At 36.8% G+C, this 14,042-nt stretch overlaps 1 protein-coding gene and 1 long non-coding RNA gene across 2 annotated transcripts in view; one reads left to right on the top strand and one right to left on the bottom strand.

Moving 5' to 3' along the window:
* The window catches only part of LOC135771678 (uncharacterized), a 67,235-nt gene that overhangs the window by 42,595 nt on the left and 10,598 nt on the right, over positions 1 to 14,042 (bottom strand). The gene's annotated exons all lie outside the window — the stretch shown is intronic.
* On the top strand, positions 11,753 to 13,463 carry LOC135771755 (uncharacterized). The gene is made up of 3 exons (XR_010542995.1): positions 11,753 to 11,951; positions 12,597 to 12,698; positions 12,823 to 13,463. It is a non-coding gene; the product is annotated as an uncharacterized lncRNA (long non-coding RNA).

Below are 14,042 nucleotides of genomic sequence, written 5' to 3'. Positions count from 1 at the left end.
CAATCATTTCTTTAAAGACAAAACATTTAACAAATTCGACATTTTGTTAAACATGCTTGTGTGCGTCCATAAACACAACAACAGTTAGGACATGGTTCTACATAATATTAAAATCACGGGCTTACGTTAAATAGGTAAACCTTAATCTGATATTAGGTTAGGTTTAAGATGAATCAGTGTCTATAGCTTTCCGAATTACATCGTAAAACCCCCAGAGGATATGGTGTGTGCGTGTGTGTGTGTGTGTGTGTGTGTGTGTGTGTGTGTGTGTGTTTAAGTGTAAACCTCATGCCAGTGACTTTGTAATTTATCTTGTTTCGTTTCTATAGGTTATGTAACAAACTCTTTATCGCATAAGTTATTGTGCAGTAGCCATTAGATAGCTAATTACTTCAGAAAATAATATCACAGATCCCCTGACAGTTAGTACATCATACATGTTGGTAATCTCTTGAAAATTGTTGCTAGAAGATTAAGGTAACGCTTCAACACTGTTTATGTTTTAGATTTATTTACTAAATCTTTCACAGCGAATATAGCAAAAATGTTTGAAACTGTAAACTTGTAAAATCATCAGTGGCAACATAATACAGAATGCTTAGGTTTTTATTTAGTAATCCTTTTAACATAAAACTTGAGAGTCTGTTGCATGCAACAGCAATGCGATGAAACACATCGTGACAAACAGTAATGTGTGTTAAAACCTTTGTAAATTGAGTCACAACCATCTACAACTTGGTAATGTTTGAAATAGTATGGTCACATTCAAACAGGTACCATTAGATTGAAAACATCTATATGACGGTGAAGGTTGTTTTGCAAAATACTTAGATTTAACATTTCGGCATCGATCCTTAGTGTCAGTTCAGGCAGGACAACTTTTGTCATACACATTTGTTTAAAGATGAAAATAAACAGCTTGTGTCTAAAAATACGCCAACAAACCTTTGCATACAGGTTTTTTATGTTATTAAACATTGAGACTTGTGATGTGTTTAGATCTGTGTGTAAGAAACATTACAGCTTACTGTTTTTAAAAATCAGGACGCATATAAATTATGTTAAAGTTCAAAACTTTTGCGTTGTTTCTCTGCATTCATATAATTTCCAAACAATCAAAGGTATTTGTCACAGCAACACATACTCATGGGAGCCACTTAAAAGTAAAATGTTTCATCATTTTGTAAATGTTAAAATGGTGTCATGTTCTGAAGTTTTCTATAAAAATCTAGACCGAAAACGCACAAACATGTTTAAAACGAAGTAAAACAGTTTGCACATTCAAAATTTTTGGTGCGTTTGATGTGAACGAAATAAATTGATGACTTTAAGGCGTTGAATCCAAAAGGTTTTGAATGTAAATGGATGTTTTGTGAAATCAGAGCACGCATACAAACAACATTTGTGGCTAATATTGATAGATCATCGATCTAGTTGAGACTGAAATCACAATGTGATGTACACATGTATACTGAAAACGTAAAATCTGTGCATTTCTGTGTGCTTAACTAAAATTTCAGTGTTGAGTTATACTAAAATAAACAAAAACCTTTCGGTACCTTAAAAGTGAGTGATGTTTGATGATGACCTCCTCATCTTTTTTGGGCTTGTCAGAAAATTAGAGATCTTGACTGTCAAATGTATTTAGTTTACCGTGGTTTACATTTGATGTGTTGTGTATATGAAACTAAAGCTCTGTCAGGATTCGTAGATACATGAAGTAGATGATCTTTGACTATGTGACAGACGTCAGGCAACAAAATTAGGATCATATCGTGCATGTGCTGTTTTAGATTCCCATACTAACACTGTTGACTTTTATTTTTACGCCTCTGAAAAAACATGTGATGTAGCCACATGTAATTTCTATTAATCTTTCACATTTCTCTGTGTGGATTTGCAAAAACATATGAAGAATGAGCAATGTCACACGTTGTCTGAACAAGATGTCTAAATGTTCTAATGGTAACAACACAGACATTAAGACCAAAAATCCTTGTATATTTTTTGTTTTTATGAAACCGGTACAGCAAAACATACAAAAAAAAAAAACATAAGCAGTAAACAAAATCAATGATGAAAAACAACAGTGACCATACATTGAAACTACTAGAACATAGTTTTTGTTAAAGTATACAAATGTTGACGGACATGGATTGCCATCATAATGTTGAGTAAAAAATAAAACAGAATGAAACTTTTGGAAAACTAAAAAACAACTGTAAAACTTGCGTAAAATATACCATTGGCTCACAGGTTTGGTTTTTTAGTCATCATTAAACGTTATGATATTATCTAGATACCATAGAAAGTGCATGCATGATCCAAGATAGAGCTGTAATCGGGCCTTAAAAGTTAGGCCCGAAATGTCCGGAGCCCGACAGAATGCAGCCCGAACCCGAACGTACATTTAGATTGACAGCTTTTTAAAAGCCCGAACCCGTTTACAGCCCGACATTATTTAAATGTGCGCACACACACAGCTTTTGTCAAGAATGAGAAATTTACACAGGTTTTAACATTATTTATTCATGACTAATAATCTACACGCCACTTGGAAGTTGAAACAAAGAAATAAGTAATCTGTAACATTGTAACATCTCATTCTAAATAGGCTTATGCAATACACTATAAATATGCCAATAAAATTATTATTTCTTAACGAATTAAATTAAGATAATACATTCTGAATTAAGATGGGTATTTGGCAATAACGAAATTAAGAGGCAGGCTCCGCGGGATTTGCGTCGGCACTTCTCTCCTATGGAAGGTTTTTTTGGTCTTTTTTAAATTAATTAATTAAATTATAAAATAATTAATTAAATGATAAAATAAAAATAAAATTGCAAAATATGTCCCAAATTTGAAAATTAAATGCTAAAATAAAAATTAAAACATTATTTCATTTTCATTTTTAACGTGATGAAGCATCATTCCGGCCAAATTAAAAAATAAAATTAAATTGATGATTTGACATTTCATTTTCAATATAATCTTGAGTCAAGACTGACAATATTAAAATAAAAAGGCAAGCTTGAAAAGGAATCTGTAAATAAATTTTTTTAAAGGCTTTTTATTCATGCCCAAGCAATAATAGGGACAAAATTAAAATGTAAAGTTCCGTTTTAATTTTATGTTCTGTTTAAATTATTTGTTTTCATTTTCTTTTTCTTTTTCGTTTTCATTTTCATTTTCATTTTCAACTTGTATGCAAATTCAATGTTAATCAATGGGTGGCGTTTACTTGCTTAAAAAAAAGGGGATTGGCTGAAGCAGCGTTGCCAACTCAGCGACTGTGTTGCTAAAATAGCGACTTTATTGCTACATCTAGCGACTTTTAGGCCCATTTAGACAAACTTAGCGAATGTTTGGATGAATGTTAGCTTCACATCTGTACAGATAGGCTACTGTACGCTTGTACTGGCCCACGAGTGCCGGGTGGCGCTGTCCCGGTGAAATGTGCGTCTGGTGTCTCTGTGCATGGAGCTGGGCAGTGTAGGAGCTGACGCGTGGATGGGATTCGCGTACATTGTTTACATTTCAAAGGAGGAACAAACAATAAAAAGTGGCTGGTCCGCTGTTATATATGTGCGTATTTTCACACATCTGGTCCGGTGAGGCGTCAGTTTAACGAGCTGATACACCGACCAGTCACTTACTTTTAAATGAACATTATCTGTTTATTTAGCCTATGTGTTGTCTGTACAAGTATCAGAACTTGCGTCCTCTGTGAAATGCGAGTCTCTCGGAGTCTTCTGTGTACACTGCACTGGACACAACATACAGTTCTTCTGACCATAGCTGAAGCGTGGAAGACGAGCTACGCACATAAGGGCTGTGACGATATCACAGTAATACTGCATCACTGCTGTAATAAGATGCCAGCTGCGGTGATGTCACGGCCGCAACCTTATAAAGCGCGTCATGCCCACAAGGGCGTAGGTTTGATTCTGGCATTGGTGGGGACATAGATAAAATGGTCGCATTGCAAAAACTGTTTATCACCGTTTACTTGACATAAACAACAGACAACTCAGTATGCACTTTACTCAGTGACATCTGACTCGCCACCCCCGGTGCCATCCCAAATTTAATGTACTATAATAAACAATTCGTTATGTCCTAGAGCCTAATAAACAGTAACTGTTTAAGTCGTTGTCAAAAAAAAAGAAAATCACATTGTAACATATATGAATCCATATTTACTTTATAACAATGAAGAATATGCAAGTAATATTTAATTCTTCATTTAATTTTGCCAAAAAATCCCAGTGTTGAAGTAGGAATGTATATCATGCTGTTTCCTGAACACAGTTTATTAACGTTTCTGTAGTTCACATTAAATCTTCTTTTCATTAACAGACAGTTAATCAGTGTGAAAAAAGTTTTAAGTTTAAAATGCAACCTTACATTATGTCTACATCTGTGCAAGTAAGTGCAGTAATGTAAAGTATTCAGCAATCATGACATGAATTCATGTTTTTACCATGTTGGGGTTATTTTCTTTCATGGATTAGGGACCACCTAAATAACCTTGCTACCCCATTTATAAAAGGTTGACAAAAGTTTGCAACTCCTCAGGTTAACATGGGATTGTCGTGTATTGGTGAAAACACTGTCCTTAAATCATTATGTGACACAACTTTTTTTGTGCATGAAACAGTTACAGTGGGTATAATAATACTTTCTTCCTCACTTACCTGTAGCCCGAATAATCACGCGTGTCTTGTTGAGTGAATATTGGCGCGTTGTACAAAGTGAAACCATCCTATCACACGTAAAGTGATGTGAGTTAGAGCGGCGGGACTCAAGAAATGGTAATCCAATCATATTAGCAATGTGAGTAGAGAGGCGGGACTAAAGAAATGCAAAGCCAATCATATTAGCGATGTGAGTTACGGAGGCGGGCATTGCAGAGAACGAAAGCTGTTAACCGTTTGTGTACCACATAGAGCGTCATTTTTACAGAACGGGATTGCAACAGATTTCTAATCTCATTTAAATGATTCCTGAAAAAAATATAATAAGTAAAAAATAGAAAACACAAGAATAAGACGGACATCAGTGGTTATATATAAATACAGATTAATTGTTTGGTCGAAATTATTGCTAGGGACAATTCAGTCTTCCCTGAATTTTGCTAGGGACATGTCCCTAGCGTCCCACCCTAAATCTACGCCCATGTGCCCAAGTGCTCTGATTTCTTGAACTGTACCAACTCACTCCCTGGTTTTAAACCCCTGCGCGAATAACAACATCTCTGCAAAAAAATGTCAGAGCCATGCCCATGAAATTTCATGTGCAAGGAGTCCGAGCCACGCGCATATTAAGCTTTCTCATTCAAGGAGAAGCACTGTGCTGGTGATGATAATGACAGCATAATAATAATTTAAAACTATAATGGGCAAACATGACATCTATCGTTATGAAGGCAGGAGGCCAGGGGCGTCATGCACCAATTTTTTTTAAGGGGGCACAGTGTCAACAGCTCACAGAAATTTGTGCATACACAGACATCAAACGAAATATTATAGAGCTTTCAGTCTTTTCCATGGCACTTACATTTCTAACAATCTGAAAACCCCTGCTTTCATGCAAAAACCTCCAAAATAAAAGTGATGACTAACTTTCATATCAAATACTATTCAATCGGAATGATGACACATTTGCATCATATTCACATCTGAAACGGCATGTTTTATTTAAGTCTTAATGGCTTGTTTAATTGTGTAATTAATGCATTTTGCACAACAACTACATTATCATATAAAATTAATGTAATTTTAAATCCATAAAGTATATAAACAACGAAAATGACATAAGCTATAGCCACGTGATTGATTTTAATGTTCAATAATGATTTTAAAAAATATGTTTAGATAAAATTATTAGAGGATAGGATTTTTGCATTAAATTTTACCTCATGTGAGCATGTGAGATTCCGCGCCCGCGTGAACTTTGGCGAACTTTGGCGTTGTGCCAAGAAGATGAATCTCTGCTAATATAACGTTGAGACGGTCACATTTAAAACCATACATTTTCTACACAGAGAAGGTTAACTGCACATTACCGTACTGGGGTTTGGAAATGTTGTGAGCGTTTCTAACACGTTTTAATTCCTCAGATTGCCAAATGCAGCAGCAAGCCAGCAACTCGTGAGCGCGCCCAGACACTGATGACGTCTGCGGCTGCGCTCTGACTGCAGCGCCAGCTGCCGCCAGAATAAAAGTAATGTAACATGATCAAAACACGACCAAAACGGCGAAAATCTCCGAAAAGTGACAAGGTTGCAGCATAGAATGTTTAATATTGTGCATATTAACAGATTAAAAGTCAAATAACAGATTAATGGACGCTTATTTGATTTTGAGGTTGGATGCAAAATCCATTTGGCTCAAAAAAATCAAGGGGGCAGGTGCCCCCTCAGTTTGAATGGGCATGACGCCTCTGCAGGAGGCCGTATACTGACAGCACAACTCGTTATTTGGTTGAATGCTGTGCTTATATCTGGAGCTACTGTAAGCGAATTTCTGAAAGCAATGATTGGAGTATCCATAAGTTTTGCGCAGTTATTTACGTAATGATTAATTGTCGATTTCGTTTTGTATCCACTTTGAGAAAATCTAATTAAACATACTAACAATAATAACATTAAATAATATTTATTTTCTATATCTTTTGAGTTTAATATCAATTATGGAACAGTTTTTGTCATTGTTTGTAACCCATTTTTTGTACAATAAATTATTAAAAGTTGCAACATGTTTGGAGAAGTGTGTTTCTATTCACGGAGAGTTTACCGAAAATGAATGTCTAAAGAAATAGGAATCAGGTTTTGCACAACTCATCAGAAACAATCTTAAACTCTGCATGTTCTTTCTGTAGGTTTTCAGGTTGTTATTCTATGAAATGTATTGTATAAAATGGGTTATAAACGATGACATAAAAGGTCTATAAATCATTGTATATTCAAAAGATATAAAAAACAAAAGTTAACATATAGAAATACATATTATTTCACATTGTTATTGCTAATATAATTTGTTGTTTTAATAATATGGGGTGGGTTGTTGTGCTAACAGTCTAACCGCGTGATTCTGTTGCTTCTTCACCACGGTAAAATAAAATCCCGTACGGTCACAGCCCTACTCACAAATCAGCGTTACAAATGAGGACCACTTACAAATACCACAAAGGCTGAAGGTCTGCTCTGCCAGTGTGCCCGCTGCAAAAGTAAGTGACTGGTCACTCATGTCCATTTTCATGAAATGCATACAAATAACACGCAGTGTGATTATAGTGCTATATATACGCCAATTTTGCGAGCATATGATACTCCAGTCATAAACGGATTTTGGCATAATTATGTATTGCACAATAATCACACTGTGCTATGTGTATGCATTTGATGAGAATGGCTGACGCCTCACCGGATCAGATGTGTGAAAATGCGTACATATATAACAGCGGACCAGCCACTTTTTATTGTTTGTTCCTCCTTTCAAATGTAAACGATGAACGCGAATCTCATCCACGCGTCAGCTCCTACACTGCCCAGCTTCATGCACAGAGACACCAGACGCACATTTCACCGGGACAGCGCCACCCGGCACTCGTTGGCCAGAACAAGCGAGTACCCTATCTGTACAGATGTGAAGCTAAGATTCATCCAAACATTCGCTAAGTTTGTCTAAATGGGCCTAAAAGTCGCTAGATGTAGCAATAAAGTCGCTATTTTAGCAACACAGTCGCTGAGTTGGCAACGCAGCGTTACCCCGGATTTCCACCGACTGCGGAGCAGCTGCAGATCAGCTCCGCTGCGTTACGTCTCCGCACTCTGCCGTCCGCCAATACCCACCAGTTCCGTTTTTGTTGCAGAGCGGCTGCGTGCTGAAGTGACGAGGTCTCGCAAATTCACGTGATGATCGCGCGATACCTAGTTCTGTCTCTGCCCATTATGCCGTTGAATTATGACGTTTTTACAAACCAGCCCAGATCACAACACGAGATCTCGCATAGACAGAGCAGTACATCAAATCCATCCAAAATTCAAAAAATAAGAAGGCTGCTAAAACATTTATATATGCTTTATCTTTAATGTATTTATTTGAAACTCCCCTGGCTCTGTTCCTGTCTATTATTTGTTGTTTCTGTATTAATGACTTTATTTGTGTGTGTTTGTAATGTTTGTATTGCAAAGATTTAATAAAAAAACACGAGTTCTCGTGAATTCAGGTATGATCACGCGATAAAGTCATGGCTCCGCCCTGCGGAGCTGTCCGGCATCCGTCAAAAATAGAAGCTCTGCGTATTTGTGCCGGAGGGCTGCGGATGGCCGGAGCTGTGACGGATTCGGAGCGCAGTCAGTGGAAATACACACATTGACTTGAATGGAAACCGATTGACTCCGCCGCCGTTCCGCAACGGATCCGCAGCCGTTCCGCAGTCGGTGGAAATCCGGGGTTAGCCAATCCCCTTTTTTGAGCAAGTAAATAAACGCCACCCACTGAAGTTGAAAATGAAAATGAAAACGAAAAAGAAAATGAAAACAAATAATTTAAAGAGAACATAAAATTAAAACTGAACTTTACATTTTAATTTTGTCCCAATTATTGCTTGGGTATGAATAAAAACCCTTTTAAAAATGTTTTTACAGATTCCTTTTCAAGCTTGACTTTTTATTTTAATATTGTCAGTCTTGACTCAAGATTATATTGAAAATGAAATGTCAAATCATCAATTTAATTTTCTTTTTTAATTTGGCCGGAATGATGCTTCATCACATTAAAAATGAAAATGAAATAATTTAATATAATGTTTTAATTTTTATTTTAGCATTTAATTTTCAAATTTGGGACATATTTTGCGATTTTATTTTTTATTTTATAATTTAATTAATTATTTTATAATTTAATTAATTAATTTAAAAAAGACCAAAAAAAACCTTCCATACTCTCCATTACTGCCAACATTAGTCTATATCCTCTGTCTAAATTATGTAAGACTCGATTCATATTTAGTTATACATTGAAAAACCTACTCACCAAGATTAGGCTACATGTTTTTGATGAGGAAAATCATTAAATCCACTGTAAATGAATTCAGCGCGATCCTGCGCTACTGATTTGAACTTGACCGCTCATATACCTCACAAAGCCGGAGCGGAAGCCCGAGCCCGCCCCGAGCCCGTGTAAAATGTTAGAAATGAAGCCCGAACCCGCCCGAGCCCGTCGGGTCCCGACGGGTCCCGTCGGTTTCGGGCAAAGATCTTCAGCTCTAACGCTGCCTCCGGCTTGCAATGTTCTGTAGTTTATTAAAAGTTTATTAATTTTGAACGTGTCACATGTCCATACTGCACCAAAATGCAACACTACACTCCCTTGGGTCTGCAGCAACTCTCCTGACAAATAATAAAACTGCAAACCGACAAACAAACACAGAGATTCCTTTCTTTAGAGAAAAATATGTTCAGCCCCTCCTTCCGAAGCTTCGAATATTCGATTTGATTTCTACCAGAGCTTCGAAGTTTAAAAAATGAATATTTGGACCATCCCTACTTACTAGTCGCGCTGCTGTGACTGCCTAGCTAGCTCATCTCCGGTGGTTGTCCCATCTACGTCAGGCATGTATGCTAAAATCATGTTGAATCAACGTTGTTCACATCATTTAATATAAATGTACAATCTCCCTTATTGGTTTGCTTACCTTACGTTGAAATTCTGTTGATTTCTTTTGGGAGAAATGACGTTATGCATTCAACATACTTTCTACTTGTTTTTAAAATCCCAAATAAAGAAAAATCAGTATGTAAACATTTATTTGGCTAAATGCACAGCACTTCAAGTTAGTTTACAAAATAGCCTACATATAAATAGCCTATTTTTTCTGCAGCTTCCACGCTTGTGCATTAACAAATATTTATTACACGGCTCTCTGGAATGCTTGATTCCGATTGGTCAGTTGAGACATTTGCAGGTTCGTTCTTTTCAAATAATAACCGCTCCAAAGTAATAACGCATAGCCGGTACTACTTGTACGATATAAATCGCTCCGCGCCAATAAAGATTACTGTTTGGGGCCATCTTGTGACAAACACTGGACAACCACAACATTTTGACATTAATTTTAACATGTACGGAAAAAACAATTTAAACAGTGGATAGAAGAACGAACAACGACAAGACACAGAGAGCTTACTGAGACTGGCTTGAGAAAATAGAGCATGACAGCTACGAAGCCAGCACACCAAAAAAATACAGAATGGGCATTAAAACTTCTCAAAGACTGGCTAAAACAGAAAAAATGGAGACAGACAAGTATGAAGCAGAGGATCTTAATAAGGTATTACGATCATTTTATGCATCTGTGCAAAGTTTCGCGGAAGGATAAAAATGTTAATTTAAAACAAATATGCTAATAAAATTCATATTCATGTCCATTTTTGATTTCTACTAGAAGCTTCGCGTCGGGTCCTGATCACACTGTCGGGGGTTATTTCCTGCCTCTACATTATCCCTTACATGTATATTATTTAGAAATGATATAAAAAATTAATTTGTAATAATGCAATGCAGACACATAATTAACTTAATCATGTGAACATAGGTTCATGATCAAATGTCAACATTGGCCAAATTACCAATAAGAATACCGTTAAAGTACCGGTAAAAGTAGTAATAGCGTTAAAACCTTAACGATACCCATCCCTACTCGTAGCACTGTGTTTTAATGGTGCGTGTACTTTTAAATGACCATAACTTGCTTAATTTTTTCCCGAATTTTCAAACCGTTTGGTTTGTTATAAACATCAAAGATGTACCTATAACACTGCATACTTATACTAAAAATATTACTTATACTTATTTTCTTGAAACATGTTAAAGCATGGGTCACCAAACTAAGGCCCGCGGGCCGACTCAGGCCCGCTACCCCCCTTTGCCCGGACCCCAGCCCCTCTGCCCCCCACTACTTGAACCGGCCCTATGAGGCAATTTTATTTTTGTCATTGTTCTTTGGAAAGTAATCGTATGTTCGCATCTGGTATTTGTTGATTTATTCAAGTTAAAAAATATATTTAATTTTAAAATTAACTATATTTGCCAAATTTTCGTCACCCGACATGCTCGTGATCAAGCAGTAACAGACAACACATGTGCAGATAACTGGCAGTGTTCAGGACAGCAAAATGGCTAGCATTAAACAAAAAGTTGATAAGATAGTGCAGAGTTTTAAAAGAACAGTGGACCAACGATTATTTTTTGTTCAGTGTAAGGACCGTGCAGTTTGTAGTATATGTAAAGAAAGTGTTGCAGTTTTATATAAATATATACATACATACATATACATACATACATATACATACATATACATACATACATACACACACACACACACACATATCTCATTTTATATACAAACTATAATTCTATCTTGACATGCACATTTTCTGGTTCATGTTGGTCCAGTTTAATTCAGAGGTGTATTCATTTTCATTAATGGTGCATTCCGACCAGACGCGTTAGGGGCGTTAAGCGCGAGTGATTTACATGTTAAGTCAATGCAAAGACGCGAATAGACATCCTGCTGCGCGGTACGCGCGAATGGCGCGGTGCGAAATGAGCTTTTTGCGCGAATGGCGCCGCGTGAATTGAGCGTTTCGAGCGTTGACGCGCGAACGGCGCAGCGCGAATTGAGCGCTTTGAGCGTTGACGCCGATTCGCGGGAAACGCTCAAGTTGAAAAATTTGAACTTTGGCGGACATTCGCGCCGCGTTAACCAATCAGGAGCTTTCTCTAGTAGTGACGTGATTACAGGAAGCCAGCAGACGGTGGAGGCAGAAATGCAAAACAATGGAGATCAATCGTCGTGAGACATCTTCGTACTTTTTACCGAAACAGGAATTTAAAAGATCTTGGTTGGAAGAAAGTGAGTGAGGAGGATCGAACAATCTGGTAAGTTTACTTAATTTGAGCTATACATGTAAGCAATGTCCTAATAACTCAATATAGGCCTACGGACCGTTTATTACCAATATTACCGTGTTTTGGACACAAAGTGTAGTTTTAAGATTAGTTCAGTCGAGAATATATATGTACAATATTCAAATATGCAGTCGATTAGTAGAGATAGCGCCTATTTGAATGTTTGCTTAGACAGATTCGGGCATGAGATCCAGAGGTAGCAGGCGGACGTCAGTGTTCTCCTTCCCCGCTGACCACAGCCTGAACTGGGCTAAATCCCTGACAGGAATTCCCTGGCTCTTATGTAGGCCTATCTGTGTTTAATGGTCAAAACTAAGATTTTATTTGTTTTGGGTTGATAAAACCAGTAGTATTTTGTCTTATGAATCTATTCCTTGTTTCTTTTATTCATATTTAGTCTTTTTTAATAAATAATTAAACTATTTATAGTATACACTATTAATTTTCCACGTAGTCTTATATATTGCCAAGTGAAGCAACACAACAGGGCATATATGTTGTTTTTTTATAATGAAAAGTCAACATTAGTTGTAAATGAAAATTAATTTCTCTCTGACTAATATAATGTGCCATATGTATAATGTTGTATTAATATTTCATATTGTCATTACAAAGCCGACTGGTTCTTTTGATGGTGGTGAGCCTGTGTCCCCTATGAACCTGCTGCTGCTTCTGCTTCCCATGCCGACCCATCAACATCTGCAGCTGTCCCCGCAGGTAATAATGGCCATGTTTACATGCATGTTATATTTACAGTAAGCACACAACACTGACAATTTGTGAATAAGTTTAATCCTTTTCTGCCTTCTCATTGTACAAAATGTGTTATCATCTGATACAGCGCCACCAAGATGAAGAGCTCAGAGAAGGCCTAGATAGCAGCCATCAGTGGTGAAGTGGCAGCCTCCTAGAAGCACTCCGGAGTCCGGACCAGTCCTGTAGATCCAGCACCGCCTCCACGCTCAGAGGATGAGCTCTTCCTCTTGAGTCTGGTCCCTTACCTGCAGAGGTTGCTACCTCAGATGAAAAAAATTGTTAAATTTAAAGTTCACAAATTAATTTATTAAAGCAGCACAGTTGTGCTTAATGTGGAGCCTACAATGTAGTTTTAAAAAAGAGGCAGCAATCTCTGCAGGTAATGAACCAGACTTTCTCTCCTCTCCTTCACTTTGGCTCTCCCCCTTCCAAGCAAGATCCTTTCTTATTCCTCTATGTAAATAGTTGTAAAGGTTCTTTGTATATATTGATGTATTTTGTATAAATAAATGGTCTATACAGTCACCAAAGGTTTTGGTATTTTACTTTGCGCACAACATAGTAAATCACAGTTTAGACTTTGTTTAGACATCAACAGAAGCTGGTGGTGATTGTACGGGAGGAGTCTCCAGTGGTAAGATATCTGAAAGAGAGAAAATAAAATAAACATTGTCATAAATGCAGATTGCAATTCCATATTAGCAAATATAAAATTATAAAACTGGTGTTTGTGATATCTTCATTTCTCTTTACTTTTTACAGTTAAACAACAACAAGCTTAATTAAATCTCCTTTACATTTATTTAACATTTGCTCTGATTTGCTTGCTACATTGCAAAAACATAATATTGAATGATAGTCTAATATAGCAGTTACCTGCCCAATTAGTTAAGGAAATAACAAGTTTTAACAAACATGCCTTACTAAAAACATTACTTGTGTGCATTTTGAGACAAAACAAAGGACACTAATGTATTTTAAGATATGACAGTGCAAGTGGTTTTCAGTTTGGACCGCTCTTACATTTATTTTAGTCTATGACTAGTTTAATCCCTGTCCTTACGAAAGTTAACCATGGTTTTACTAATAATAATCAATACACCAAAATAGTATGGTTACTACACTTTTACCACAAACATACATTCATTTCCATAAGGGGAAACTGCCCCATAGTCTTCTGAACACACAGTTATCAATACTGTACTTGAAATGACAATTAACTTTTGTCTACAACAGTTGGTTTAAGCTAATCCCTGTCCGGGAAACCACCCCATTTATGTCTATCGAGGTTCTCAGTCATTAATT

Source organism: Paramisgurnus dabryanus, chromosome 8, assembly GCF_030506205.2.
Source record: "Paramisgurnus dabryanus chromosome 8, PD_genome_1.1, whole genome shotgun sequence".
NCBI classification, from domain to species: domain Eukaryota; kingdom Metazoa; phylum Chordata; class Actinopteri; order Cypriniformes; family Cobitidae; genus Paramisgurnus; species Paramisgurnus dabryanus.
Note: the sequence above shows the minus strand (reverse complement) of the source record. Positions and strands in the feature narration are given on the sequence as shown.